The 15,248-nt window shown below is 50.3% G+C and overlaps 1 protein-coding gene across 7 annotated transcripts in view; it reads left to right on the forward strand.

Annotated features, from left to right (window-relative positions):
- LOC308595651 (uncharacterized protein) overlaps window positions 1–15,248 on the forward strand; it is a 223,249-nt gene that overhangs the window by 66,993 nt on the left and 141,008 nt on the right. Inside the window, exon 1 of one of the 7 annotated variants that reach the window (XM_081210196.1) lies at window positions 579–759. The exons of 4 other annotated variants lie outside the window; for them this stretch is intronic. The gene's annotated coding sequence lies outside the window, so the exon portion shown is untranslated. Of the gene's footprint in view, window positions 1–578; window positions 760–2,913; window positions 2,964–8,131; window positions 8,252–15,248 lie in introns of those variants that run through there. 2 more of the 7 variants (XM_081210192.1, XM_081210197.1) reach the window with 2 other exon arrangements.

Genomic DNA, 15,248 nt, shown 5'->3' on the forward strand with positions numbered 1-15,248 from the left:
TTGTTCCACCTGGTGGCAGGTGGGAGTCCTGTGGCGACAGTCTTCAATCAAGACCAAGCCGACTGGCGGCTCTTTTGCTCTGCTCTTCCTGGCTGGTCTCCTTGTTTCTGGTCCAAGGGATCCCTCAGATTTTGGAATCCGCTTCTGGCTACAATTGTATCGGCTGCTTTTCTGAGCCTCTTGGCTGTTGTGCAGGGACGGGGCCTGTGTCCACGGTCCTTGTCCTGGCCTTAGTCAGAGGCTGGGGTGGGGAGCTGGGATTTGGGGGGGGTCGTTTAGCTGCCCCCCTCCATTCCTGGTTTGAACAGACCAAGACCTAAAACACGGAGGGTTCGTGGGGTGGGGGAGGGGAGGGGAGGATGTTGCAATGCAAACCCTGTAGGAGGGACGGGACCCACTTTGCAGCTGGATCTCCGGGATCAGCCCCTCCCCCGCTCTCCTAATCCAGAAGGAAGAGGGGAGGGGAAAACCTTCCTCTCCCCCCCTCAATACTTTCCCTCCCCTCCCGGCACATCCTCCTCTCACCCCGCCCCCACAACCCCAATTCCCGCCCCCCATACGTTGCACCCCCTTCCTCCTCCTCTTCCTCCTCCTCCAATCCGGCTTCTGCTCCGGAAATGAGAGGGGGTGAGCCCCCTCCCAACCTGCCTGCTTCTCCCGCAAGTGGAGCTTCCTCTCCGGATTGCTGCTCTGCCCCACAGCTCTAGGGGGGGCGCTAGGATGTTGCAGGAAAGGAAAATCGGGAGCCAGGAGAAAGAGGTAAAGGGGTCCCGGGGGGGAGGGGGGAGAAAAGGACCCAAAGACCCCGCCAGCGCCCCCAAGCGCCTTCCGTGGGGCCTGGATCCCGGCACGCGTGCTGCGAAGGGGCGAATATGGGGCGCCCACCCACGAGGACTCCCTGCCCCTGTTTCCCCCGCGCAGGCATCCCTGGGGCGCGGAGAGAAGCCAGGATAGAGACCCCCTGTCCCTCCCCCACTCCCGTTGGGGGGCCGTAGGATGGAGAGATGGGGCGAGCAGGGTGAGGGGCCAGTCACGCCGGAGTGCAGGGGAAACTACGGGAGAGAGGGTGGGGGGAGGAAGCGGAGCACTGGGTGGGGGGGGGAGAGATAGGAAGAACAGTCTTTGGGGACACGTCTCCATCGTGGCTTCCTTGGGGAATCTCCGGGGGGGCCGCCTTGGCTTATCCCTCCCGCCCAGGAATCGACCCCCCCCTTCAGGGCGACCAGAGAGGGATCCCTGGAAAGTGGGGGGGTCCAGTCCCCCCTCCCCTTCATTCCTGCAATCACCATCCTCTTCCCACCCCATAAGTCCCTGCCCTGTCCGGACGCAGCGCTTCTGCCCAGTCCAAGCACTGGTCCCCTGGAGAGGAGAGGAAATCCCCAGAGGAAGAGGGGAGGGGGGAGGCCTTCTCAGAAGCGGCTCTTGGTTTCCGCAATCCCACCCAGGAAGCAGCCAGAAACCTATTCCTCTCTCTCAGGCTTCAGTCTTTATTGTCTTTTCTGCTGAGGGTGAGGATAATGTACACCTGTCATCAGAACCAGTGGTGCAGAGTCCATGGAATGGCGCTCAGGATTGATACAGAAGTTGCACCTCAAAAGCATTTCTGTTCCCCCTATTCTTTGTAGGCAATGTCAGAGTGACTGACAAGCTGAGATACAACCCATCATCATCCCATGACAGTGACTGCATGAATCTTCCCAGTCAAAGGACCCATTTTCATGATAGACAGTGCCTGTGGCTGGAGGCTCTACACACCAGGTGTGCCTGTGCAGGCCAAAGACTGCCAGTATTAGCACAGGTGAGGTGTGTTCCCAAATTGACAGACTGTATGTGAATGAGAGTTTGTGGGTGGGATTATAGTTTACGGCAACCCTGTGATTTTCTCCACCCATAACATTTCGTAAGCTAATATAGCAGTAAAAATTCCAAAATAACTACAAAACATCACAAGATAATAATAATAGTACAGTGGTACCTCAGGTTAAGAACTGAATTCGTTTTGGAGGTCCGTTCTTAACCTGAAACTGTTCTTAACCTGTGGTACCACTTTAGCTAATGGGGCCTCCCACTGCCGCCACGCAATTTCTGTTCTCATCCTGAAGCAAAGTTCTTAACAGAAGGTACTATTTCTGGGTTAGCAGACTCTGTAACCTGAAGCGTCTGTAACCCGAGGTTCCACTGTAGAAGTTCTAGTATTAGTATCTTCCCCCAGCTGCTCTGGGCAGCTTACAGTACATATAGTTAAAGGTATAGGGACCCCTGACCATTAGGTCCAGTTGTGGCCGACTCTGGGGTTACGGAGCTCATCTCGCTTTATTGGCCGAGGGAGCCGGCGTACAACTTCCGGGTCGTGTGGCCAGCATGACTAAGCTGCTTCTGGCAAACCAGAGCAGCGCACGGAAAGGCTGTTTACCTTCCCGACAGTACAGTATATATACAAGACAGTAAAACATCAAACATTACAAACCTCCTGATACAGCTGTCTTCTAAATGTCAGATGATTGCCTGTTTCCTTGCTCACAGAAGGGAGGGCATTCCATGGTGCAGGAGGCCCTCTGCCTGGTTCCCGGGAACTTCACTTGTAACAGCAAGGGAACCAGCAGAAGACCCTCTGAGGCGGACCTCCTGTCCTGACTGAGCGATGGGGGTGAAGATGCTCCTTCAGGTCCACAGGGCCGAGGCTATTGAGAGTAAGCCTGGGACTAGATAACAAGCCTCCAGGTGGACGTGCCCCCTCTGCCCTTCACTTTCCTCTTCCACACGGGCAGAATCTGCCTTCTGGATTGTGGGATTCACAGTTGTTCTCCTCCTCTCCATCCACCAGGACTTGACTTCAGGTGCAGCAGAATTCTGCAGCCCCCCGAGGATTTGAGATCCATCAGCTTTCCTCACCTGGTTTAGCCGGCCAGTTGAAGCCGTTGCTTGAACCCCTGTTGCATGCTGACAGCTTCTGGAAGCCACAGGTGAGAGCTGAGTGCAGGGTGGGCACCAAAGGTGGAAAAATGACCCCAGAAGGTGCAGGACATGACCACCACCAAATGAACTACTCCTCCCCAACAGCCCATGACATCTAGATTCATGTAGGTAGCCGTGTTGGTCTGACGCAGTTGGAATAAAAAATTTAAAAATAGTCCAGTAGCACCTTAGAGACCAACTAAGATTGTCCTGAGTATAAGCTTTCGTGTGTATGCACACTTCTTCAGATACAGTGGGGTGGGGTGGGGGTTTTCCTCAGAAGGGTACTCCTACTACGATCTCCCACTACCCATCACTATATGAAGAAGTGTGCATGTACACGAAAGCTTATACCTAGAACAAACTTAGTTGGTCCCTAAGGTGCTACTGGACTATTTTTTTACTTTTTTACTTCAATTGTGTCAGACCAATACGGGTACCAACCATTAAGTACAGTTATCTCCTTGCCTTGAATATCCTGCTTTTCAGCGCCAGATTAGGATAGTCCTCTGTCAGAAGACAAGCACAGGATCAGGCAGCACATCATCATTATAAAGAACCATTGGGGTGGGTGTTTCTGCCTGGGATTCCCATGTGCCCTCTGCTTTCCTTCTGCTTCTCCTGCTCTCTCTATGCAATGTGAGGCATGTAGACAGAGGTCCATCTCCAAGAACAGGAACTTCCCTGAGCACCCATTCAGCTGACCCCAAGCACCAAGCCTTGTCACTAGTTCTCTGACTGACCCAGACCACAATCCCCAGAAAAGACACAGACCTGGGTCTCCCAAAATGGTCCATATGGACCTCCTGAGGTCAGTGGGACTGTGCAGGTGATTCATGAAGATCTAGAGGTGGAAACAGGGGCAACCACTTGATTTCAAAGGCATTCTCAAAGGACAACGGTATTACAAGATCATGCTGTGTTATTAAAGATGATTGAGGATTATGAAAGGTTGCTGATGCATTACTATCATTTGACATCATAGCATTTTCATTTCCTAAAAATTGGGAACATGGGGAGGACATGGGAGAATGTAGGAGATGTTGAAATAAGAGAAGGTGCTAATGGCAGTTGATGTGTCCTTTCCCCCCCCTGTGTTCTCTTTCTTGAAACCCAAACAGGATTTCCTTTCTGCCCACTCTGAAAAAGGTGATGGAGAAGACAGAATTGCAGGGGACAGGGCACCTTTCATTTCATTAGGAATAACCATTAAAATGTGTGAAATATAGAATATGCTTCACTGAATGAGCACACATAGTTCACATCAACGAACACAAAAAGGGCAGAACCCATTTAAAGGTATGGAGTGCGGAAAGAGCTTCTCTTTCAATGCAAAACTTAGAACACACCAGCGGACTCACACAGAGAGAAAACGTTTTACGTGCAGGGGGTGTGGAAAGGTTTTCAGTCAGAATGTAAGCCTTAGATCACATCAACGGACTCATACAGGGGAGAAACCATTTAAATTCATGGAGTGTGGAAAAAGCTTTAGTGATAATGGAAACCTTAGAAATCATGAACGGATTCACACAGGGGAGAAACCATATAAATGTATCGATTGTGGAAAGAGATTTAGTGATAATGGAAACCTTAAAAAACATCAACGGTCTCACACAGGGATGAAACCATTTAAATGCATGGAGTGTGGAAAGAGCTTCAGTCAGAGTGGAGACCTTAGAAATCATCACAGGGGAGAAACCATATAAATGTATGGAGTGTGGAAAGAGCTTTAGGGTTAATGGACACCTTAGACAACATCAACAGACTCACACGGGATAAACCATTTAAAGGTATGGAGTGTAGAAGGAGCTTCAGTCAGAGTGGAACCCTTGATTTATGTCAACAAACTCACATAAAATATAATCCATATAAATATCAGGAAAGTAGATAGAGGTTCACTCTTAGTGGAAGTTCAAAATCAACAGACTCACAGACAGGAAGAACTTGTCAGAGTTGAAACCCTTCAAACCATCACAAACTCAAAGAGGAGAAGCAGTTTAATTAAAAAGATTGCAAAATGTGCTTTATTTATAATGGAGTATTTAAGGAACATCTAGGGACTCTCACATGGGAGAACCCATTTAGATGTATGGAGTGTGGGACATCTTCCTCTCAGAGTCCACTCTGAGCAATGAACTCAGCAGGAAATCATTCCTACAAGCATGAGGTAGATGTGAAGCTCTGGAAGGCAACATCTCAGAATAGTGAGTATAATTTTAGATGAAAGTACCTTTGATTTTTGCACCAAACTTTGTCACCCCCCCACCACATGATCTCCCAGCATGGCTTCTTCACCAGAACTTCATCACTGCCTCCTGCCCTGCGTGTTCTGAAGAAAACTTGAAATACTGAAATTGAATGGGAGATTCCCCCCCCAAGCCTAATTTCAAGAGGGGGAAGGAGGGGCTGCAGGTACCAGGGAAATCTCCTGGGGGGCATCTTCACTCATGAACCCCATGGGGCAACCCCAGAGCTCCTGCTCATTCTGGGGTTGGAGGAAGATGGTTTTGCTTCAATCATGCTTCTCAGGAGTTTTCCTACCAGAGGACTACAGTGCTGTGGCTGCTGTTGTTGTCATGGACTTGCTGGTGGGGGAGGGGAGGCACCAGTCTGGGGGACCCACAAGGGAAGAAGGCTCAGATCCTGGGGACTGGTTGTGGGATGAGCAGAAAGAGGGAGAAAGGGGAACAGAATGGTAGGGGAGATGTTGCAAGCTGAGGAGGAAACAGGGTTTGATGAGTGGGAAGATGCTGGGGCAGAGAGCAGTTCAGGCTCAGAGGGAGGAGAGGAGGGGGCCAGGAGACCCAGAGGAGGCCGGATGCTGAAGCATCCAGGGAGACTCCCCCTCCTGCTGCGACCAGCACATGGATTCATGTAATGAATCCTCCCCAGAATGATTTTCTTATTCCAAACAATGCCCATTTTAGGAGGAATGAATTGTTTTCAGGAGTGGAAAAGGGAAATATCTAGATTGATATGGAGTGGAAAGCAAGCGATAATTAAACACCCGTTATTAACAGATAAAAAGGAGAGAGGATTTTTGCATTGCCAGATTTGCAATTCTATCATGCGGAGGCAGGATTGGTTTGGATAAAAGACCTTAAATTTTTTATTACAGGATTCATCCAGCCCAGCCTTTCACATGATGAATTCTGCATTTATGTTAAATAAGCAGGGAGACAATACAGTGGCGGAACGAAAAGAATCCGTTCCGCGAGTCTCTTCGTCTTGTGGTTTTTTCGTCTTGCGAAGCAAGCCCATTAGCGGCTTAGTGGATCAGCTGATTAGCGGCTTAGCGGATCAGCTGTTAAGCGGCTTAGCGGATCAGCTGATAAGTGGCTTAGCGATCAGCTGTTTAGCGGCTTAGCGGATCAGCTGATAAGCGGCTTAGAGGCTTGGGGAAAAGGGGGGGAAACCCTGCAGGAACTCGCAAGACATTTTCGTCTTGTGAAGCAAGCCCATAGGAAATTCATTTTGCGAAGCACCTCCAAAACGGAAAACCCTTTCGTCTAGCGGGTTTTCCGTCTTGCGAGGCATTCGTCTTGCGGGGCACCACTGTATACCGTCCTCCTTCTTGTTCCACATAGAGATTTCTCAGGAGACAGATGAGGTGATCAGGCACTCCCATTTCTTTAAGAACTCGCCATAGTTTGCTGTGGTCAACACAGTCAAAGGATGTTCTGTAGTCTCCATAATCCAGCGCATGTTTGCAATTTGGTCTCTGGTACCTCTGTCCCTTCGAAATCCAGCTTGCACTTCTGGGTGTTCTCGGTCCACATACTGCTTAAGCCTGCCTTGTAGCATCTTAAGCATAACCTTGCTAGCCTGTGAAATGAGCGCAATTGTGCGGTAATTGGCGCATTCTTTGGCACTGCCCTTCTTTGGGATTGGGATTCATGTGTGGCAGGAAACCCTCCCCTCAATCATTCAGTTTGTACAAACATGACACTCACACAGGACATACATGACACTTCTGTTATAAATTCATACAAAATCAGCCGTACATTGGATCTGCACCGTTCAACTTTTATTTTACACCATGAGGGAAGGACTATCAAAGAGGGGAGGCTTGACACAAGGCAGCCAACACGTCCCAGCGAGCCCTACCCAGTTGGCATTCCAACTTTGATGGTCCTGGACAGAAGATCATTCCACTCACAAAGGACCTGCATATGGAAGTGGATTCAGTAGGGACTGAAACACAGGACAGCGACCAGCCCTTCCCTCTGGGACAGGAAACAGTGAACTCCCCTTTGTCCTCAGGAATGTAATCACGGGGAGGGGAAAGAAGGAACCGGACAGGTGACAAGACCCTCAGGTTACCACCACAACTCCTCCTCCTCCTTCAGAGAAGTCACACTTCTCTGAGGTCTCTCGGCCCCACTCACCTCACAGAGTGTTTGGGGGGGGGGGGGAGGAAGGGAAAGGAGAATGTTAGCTGCTTTGAGACTCCTTCGGGTAGTGATAAAGTGGGATATCAAATCCAAACTCTTCTCCTTCTCCCCGAACCCCTCCTCTATGTGATGTGTCAATGATGTAGTCTTGGGAGTGTAGCATGGGGGATTAGCAGCTAATAAAAGTTGGGGTCTTCTTTTGTTGGGGGCTTCCATATTGTTCCACCTGGTAGCAGGTGAGAGTCCTGTGGAGACAGTGTTCAATCAAGACCAAGCCGACTGGCTGCTCTTTTGCTCTGCTCTTCCTGGCTGGTCTCCTTGTTTTTTGTCCAAGGGAGCCCTGAGATTTTGGAATCCGCTTGGCTGTTGTGCATGGACGGTGCCTGTGTCCACGGTCCTTGTCCTGGCCTAAGTCAGAGCTGGGATTTGGGGGAGTCGTTTAGCTGCCCCCCTCCATTCCTGGTTTGAACAGCACCAATACCTAAAACACGGAGGGATCTAAGCTCGTGGAGTGGGGGAGGGGAGGATCTTGCACTTGTGGGGGGGGACCCCTCTTTGTAGCTGGATCTCCGGGATCAGCCCCTCCCCCGCTCTCCTGATCCAGAAGGAAGAGGGGAGGGGGAAAACCTCTCCCCCCCCCTCAATCCTTTCCCTCCCCTCCCGGCACATCCTCCTCTCACCCCGCCCCCACCATCCCAAATCCCTCCCCCAATACATTGTTCCTCCTCCTCCAATCCTGCTTCTGTTCCAGGAATGGGGAGTGTGAGCCCCCCCCAAACCGCCTGCTTCTCTCGGAAGTGGAGCTTCCACTCCGGATTCCTGCTCTACCCCGTAGCTCTAGGGCCGCGCGATTTCGGAAAGGGAGGAGGGGCGGCAGGTAAATCGGGAGCGAGGACAAAGAGGTAAAGGGGTCACGGGGGGGGGAGGCTGGAGAAAAGGACTCAGAGACTCCGCCAGCTCCCCCAAGCGCCTTCCGTGGGGCCTGGATCCCGTGCTGCGAAGGGGCGGACATGGGGCGCCCACCCACGAGGACTCCCTGGCCCCGTTTCCCCCGCGCAGGCATCCCTGGGGGGCGGAGAGAAGCGGGTCAGGAAAGGGTTAAGGGGTGCGGGAGGCGCCTGGATAGAGACCCCCTGTCCCTCCCCGACTCGTCTTGGGGGGCCCCTCCGGATGGAGAGATGGGTCGCGCATGCCGAAGGGTGAGCCAAGGGGGCGTCTGGATGCAGGGGAGACTCCGGGAGAAAGCGAGGGGGTCATGGAAGTGGGGGGAGAAGGGAGGGGGCATCCCCGGGTCAGGGAAGCGCAGCAATGGGGGGGGGGGAGGAAGACCAGTCTTTGGGGAGACATCTCCATCCTGAGGCCCACGATGAATCTCCGGAGGGGCCGCCTTGGCTTCTCTCTCCCGCCCAGGAATCCACTCTTCTTCAAGGCGAGCAGAGAGGGATCCCTGGAAAGTGGGGTCTAGTCCTCCCACCCTTCTTTCCTGCAATCTCCATCCTCTTCCCACCCCATAATCCCCTGCCCTGTCCAGACGCACTGCTTCTGCCCAGTCCAACCATTGGTCCCCTGGAGAGGAGAGAAAATCCCGAGAGGAAGAGGGGAGGGGGGAGGCCTTCTCAGAAGCGGCTCTTGGTTTTCGCAATCCCACCCAGGAAGCAGCCAGAAACCTTTTCCTCTCTCTCAGGTTCCATCTTTAATTGTCCTTTCTTGAGGGTGAGGATAATGTACACCTGTCATCAGAAACAGGGGTGCAGAGTCCATGGAATGGCTCTCAGGGCTGACATAGAAAGAAGCTGCACCTCAAAAGCATTTCTGTTCCGCCTATTCTTTGTAGGCAGTGTCAGAGTGACTGACAAGCTGAGATGCAATCCTTCAGCATCCGATGACAGCAACTGGATGAATCTTCCCAGTCAAAGGACCCATTTTCTTGATAGACAGTGCCTGTGGCTGGAGGCTCTACACACCGGGTGTGCCTGTGGAGGCCAAAGACTGCCAGTATTAGCACAGGTGAGGTGTGTGACCTTCCCAAATTTACAGACTGTATATAAATGAGAAGTCGTGGGTGGGATTATATTTTACACAGCAACCCTGTGATTTTCTCCACCCATAACATTTCATGAGCTGATATTGCAGTACAAATTCCAAAATAACTACAAAAAACCCCACGAGATAATAATAATAATTTTACTATTTATACCCCGCCCATCTAGTTGGGTTTCCGCAGCCATTCTGTGCAGCTTCCAGTACATATAAAAGACAGGAAAACATTAAACATTAAAAACCTCCTGACACAAGGCTGCCTTCAGCTGTCTTCTAAATGTCAGATAGTTGTTCATTTCCTTGACCTCTGAAGGGAGGGCGTTCCACAGGGCGGGCGCCACCACCGAGAAGGCCCTCTGCCTGGTTCCCTGTACCCTCAATTCTTGCAGGGAGGGAACCAGCAGAAGACCCTCAGAGGAGGACCTCAGTGTTCAGAGTGAAGGATGGGGGTGGAGACGCTCCTTCAGGTCTACAGCGCCAAGGCTGTTTAGGGCTTTAGGTCACAGATCTTGCTCCTCCATAATGATGTCCAAGACTGACATATAGTTAGCAGAGTAGAAAAAAACACTCAGAGGCAGCAAAAAATCCATTCAGCAGATAAATTTAGTACTGAAGGCAAAGAAGCATAAGAATCCAAAAACTGAATTTACAGTAAAACCCCAACATAGCATAGCGAAACAGCACTCAAGTAAGAAAGACACAAGCAGAGTAGAGAATAGCAGAATAGGAAGTGGGACCAGGCACCTTTCAATACTGCGATTTATAAACAATTCAGTGTCAGAGTAACGTTGGGACGGGATAACAAGCCTGGCTCACTCCAATTTAACCAGCTTCATCTGGTTCCCAAAGACAAGAAGGTTCAGCATAACCTCATTACAACTTATTCCACCACCTGCTCTCAGCAGAAAGGAAACTCCCTTAGCAGCTAAAATGCTCCAGCTAGAGAAAACACCAGCTTTGAATTACACAGAGCAAAACTACTAGGACCTCCTTGAACCAATAGACTAGGAATGATCTCTGTATGTCAGATCAATACTTTTCTTGCCTGAAAGATGCAACCATGACACTTTAAAGATCAGCACAAGCAGTTTGAATTGTGCTCGGAAATGCACTGAGAGCGAATGAAGATCCTTTAGGACAGTGTTACGAGGTTGAACTTTTCATTAAGTACAGTTATCCCTTTGCCTTGAATATATAGCTTTGTCAGTGCCAAATTAGGGTAGTCCTGTGTCAGAAGAGAGGCTCGAGATCAGGCAGCACATCATTATTATAAGGAACAATTGGGGTGGGGTGTTTCCCATTTGCCAGCTGCTTTCCTTCTGCTTCTCCTGCTCTCTCCATGCAATGTGAGGCATGTAGACGGAGTCCGTCTCCCAGAACAGGAGCTTCCCTGAGCACCCATTCAGCTGACCCCAAGCACCAAGCCTTGTCACTAGTTCTCTGACTGACCCAGACCACACTCCCTGGAAAAGACGAAGACCTGGGTCTCCCAAAATGGTCCACTTGGACCTCTTGAGGCCATTGGGACTGTGAAGGTGACTCATGAAGATCTAGAGGTGGAAACAGGGCTGGGTGGAGGATTATAATAATAATATTATAATAATTTATTATTTATACCCCGCCCATCTGGCTGAGTTTCCCCAGCCACTCTGGGCGGCTCCCAATCAAATGTTTAAAACAGTACAGCGTTAAATATTAAAAACCTTCCTGAACAGGGCTGCCTTCAGATGTCTTTTAAAGATAAGATAGCTGCTTATTTCCTTCACATCTGAAGGGAGGGTGTTCCACAGGGTGGGCGCCACTACCGAGAAGACCCTCTGTCTGGTTCCCTGTAACCTCATTTCTCGCAATGAGGGAACCGCCAGAAGGCCCTCGGAGCTGGACGTCAGTGTCTTTATGATGCAGAGGATGGGGAATGTCCAAAGGAACGATGGACCAGAGAAAGAGAGGGCCTGTTCACGGACAGAGAGCAGCTGCCTTTCCTGTGAGGAAACAATTGATTTGAAAAGGCTGTATTCCAAGATCATGCTGTGCTATTAACGATGATTGAGGATTATGAAAGGTTGCTGCTGCATTACTCTCATTTGATGACATTGCTTTTTCATTTGCTGTGCGTAAGAGCGGTGGGGTGGGTATTTAGTTGGGTGTGGGAATTTGTTTAATTTAATTTAATTATGGCGTGTTTGTAACATTCTCCTTTTTATTGTTTTGTTAGTTTGTTTGTTGTATAGGTTTTAATTTGATTTTGAGGGGAGGGGTCAGGGCTGCGTGGGAGTGGGTCCCAACAAACAAAATGGCTGGGGCAGGTTCCACAGGGGGGGATGTACTGGGACAACCAACCTCAGTGATCACGGGTAGGAGGAGGAGCTACGCTAAGACCAGACCACGTCATTACCGAGGAAGCGGGCTTAGTCATTGTTTGAGGACTATCCCTGCCTCCAGGTCTGGTCTTGACCAGACGGGATACTGGAATCAGCAAAGGGATACCCACACAACCTGAAGGTGCTGCTGTGCAATGCCAGGTCAATGATCTATAAAACCATTGTGATCCATGACTTGATCGTGGTTGGAGGACTTGACCTGCATGTGTGACAGAGACTTGGTTGGATGAAGCAGATGGGCCTGTTCTTGCCGCTGCTTGTCCACCAGGTTTCTCTTACGCACAGCAACCCAGGCCTTGTGGGCGGGGAGGGGGGGTTGCAGTGATTTTTAGGAAGTCATTAGTTTGCACCAGGCGTCCTATTGAGAAGAACCAGTTTTCTGAGTGCATGTTCTGGAAGTTGGGCAATAGGGGCAGTACAGGATTCCTTTTGGTGTACCAACCCCCCTCCCCGCTTCACCAAGGATTCCCTGCCCGAGCTGCTTCAGGTCATGGCGGATGTTCTCCTGGAGACACCTAGTTTGGTTGTCCTAGGGGATTTTAACATCCATGCCGACATGACCTTACAAGGGGCCGCTCAGGACTTCGTGGAAAGCATGGCCTCCATGGGGCTGTCCCTGAATAAGTCTGGCCCAACCCATAGCCGCGGACATGCCTTGGACCTGGTGTTTACCTCTATGGATGTTCATGATCTGACACTAAGTAAAAGCAAAACAAAAGAAGTGCCATGGTCAGATCACTTCCTGGTGCAACTGGACTTCTCCGCGACTTCTCCGCGACCCTTCCCCTCTGCAGGGAGGTAGGACTGATTTGGATGGTCTGCTCCCACCATATAATGGATCCAAATGGTTTCCAGAGAGTGGTAGGGGATGCTTTATCCCATGTTGATGGCCTTTCAGCTGATTCGCTGGTGGCCCGCTGGAATGTGGAGTTAACCAGGGCTATTGACTGGCTCCGAAGCACCCTCTCTGATTGCATGAAGCCCGAACAGCCCCGTGGTTTTCCACGGATCTGAGGGCAATGGAACAATCGTTGAGACGGCTAGAGCACCGGTGGTGGATGACCCATTCTGAAGCTGACCAGACACGGGTTAGAGCTGAATGTTGAGCCTACCAAGTGACGGCGAAAACTACTTTCTTCACCGCCTCTATTGCATCTGCAGAAAACAGCAGCAGGAGACTTTTTCAGGTGGTTCGCAATTTAGGAGAACCACCTGCTCCATCAGGGCTCAGTGCGGCCCACATGATCTCCTGCAATGATTTTGCAAAGTTTTTTACAGATAAAGTCGCTCAGATTCACTCAGGTCACTCAAGTCGCTCAGGTAGACTCCACCATGGCATCAGGGCTGGGGCGGGAGAGTGCTAGAGTCTGTCTAGTCAAGTTGTGTGGGATCAATTCCAACCTGTTACCCTCGAGGATGTGGACAGACCGCTTGGACGAGTGAAACCAACCACTTGTCTCCTTGATCCTTGCCCATCCTGGCTGATAAAAGCTAGCCAGGAAGGGCTGGGCGATGGGCTTGGTGGGGTGCTGAATGCTTCCCTCCGTGAGGGAGCCTTTCCAGACCCGCTGAAAGAGGCAGTTATTAAACCGCTTCTTAAAAAACCATTTTTAGATGCGGCCACGATGCCCAACTATCGCTGAGTCTCAAATCTTCCATTCTTGGGCAAGGTGATTGAGCGAGTAGTTGCTGAACAACTCCAGGCACGCCTGGAAGAAGCGGACCATTTGGATCCCTTCCAGTTGGGATTCAGGCCTCACCATGGGACTGAAACTGCCTTGGTCGCACTGGTTGATGATCTCTGGTGGGCTAGGGACAAAGGTTTCCTAGTTCTGCTGGATCTCTCAGCGGCGTTTGATACCATTGAGCATAACATACTTCTGGACCGTCTTGAGGGGCTGGGAGCTGGGGGCACTGTCATACAGTGGTTCCGCTCCTTTCTCCTGGGCCTTGTCCAGAAAATGGTGTTGGGGGATGAGTGTTCAGACCACTGGGCTCTCACTTGTGGGGTGCCTCAGGGTTCTGTACTCTCCCCCATGCTTTTCAACATATACATGAAGTTGCTGGGAGAGCAGGGGGTTTGGGCTGGGTGTTCATCCATATGCGGATGATACCCAGCTCTACCTCTCTTTCAAATCAGAACCAGTGAAGGCAGTGAAGGTCCTATGTGAGTGTCTGGAGGCGGTTGGAGGATGGATGGTGGCTAACAGATTGAGGTTGAATCCTGACAAGATAGAAGTACTGCTTTTGGGGGACAGGAGGCGGGCAGGTGTGGAGGATTTCCTGGTCCTGAATGGGGTAACTGTGCCCCTGAAGGACCAGGTGCGCAGCCTGGGAGTCATTTTGGGCTCACAGCTGTCCATGGAGGCACAGGTCAATTCTGTGTCCAGGACAGCTGTCTACCAGCTCTATCTGGTACGCAGGCTGAGACCCTATCTGCCTGTGAACTGCCTTGCCAGAGTGGTGCATTCTCTGGTTATCTCCCGCTTGGACTTCAATGCGCTATACGTGGGGCTACCTTTGAAGGTGACCCAGAAACTAAAACTAATCCACAATGCAGCAGCTAGACTGGGGACTGGGAGCGGCCACCGAGACCACATAACACCGGTCTTGAAAGACCTACATTAGCTCCCAGTACGTTTCTGAGCACAATTCAAAGTGTTGGTGCTGACCTTTAATGCCCTAAACAGCCTCTGTCCAGTATATCTGAAAGAGCATTTCCACCCCCATCGTTCTACCTAGACACTGAGGTCCAGCACCGAGGGCCTTCTGGCGGTTCCCTCACTGCGAGAAGCCAAGTTACAGGGAACCAGGCAGAGGGCCTTCTCGGTAGTGGCACCCTCCCTGTGGAACACCCTCCCACCAGATGTCAAAGAGATAAACAACTACCAGACATTTAGAAGACATCTGAAGGCAGCCCTTTTTAGGGAAGCTTTTAATGTTTGGTGTATTACAGTATTTTAATGTTTTTCTGGAAGCTGCCCAGAGTGGCTGGGGAAGCCCAGCCAGATGGGCAGGGTATACATAATAAATTATTATTATTGTTGTTGTTGTTGTTGTTGTTATTATTATTATTATTATTATTATTATTATTATTATTATTATTTCATAAAAATTGAGAACATGGGTAGGAAGAGGGGGAATGTAGGAGATGTTGAAATAATAGAAGGGGCTAATGCTGATTGATTTGTTCTTTTCCCTTTGTTCTCTTCCTTGGAATCCAAAAAGGACTTCCTCTCTGCCCACTCTGAAGAAGGTGTTACAGAAGAACGTCAGAATTCTGGGGGACTGAGAACCTTTCATTTCATTAGGAATAGACATTGAAATGTGCGAATTGTGGAATATGCTTCACTGAATGAGCACACATAGCTCACATCAACTAACTCACAGGAGCGAAACCTTTTAAAGATTTGAAGTGTGGAAAGAGTTTCACTGATAGTGAAAAACCTAGAATACATCAGCGGACTCCCATGGGTAA

Source organism: Podarcis bocagei, assembly GCF_964188305.1.
Source record: "Podarcis bocagei genome assembly, chromosome: 10".
Classification (NCBI taxonomy): domain Eukaryota; kingdom Metazoa; phylum Chordata; class Lepidosauria; order Squamata; family Lacertidae; genus Podarcis; species Podarcis bocagei.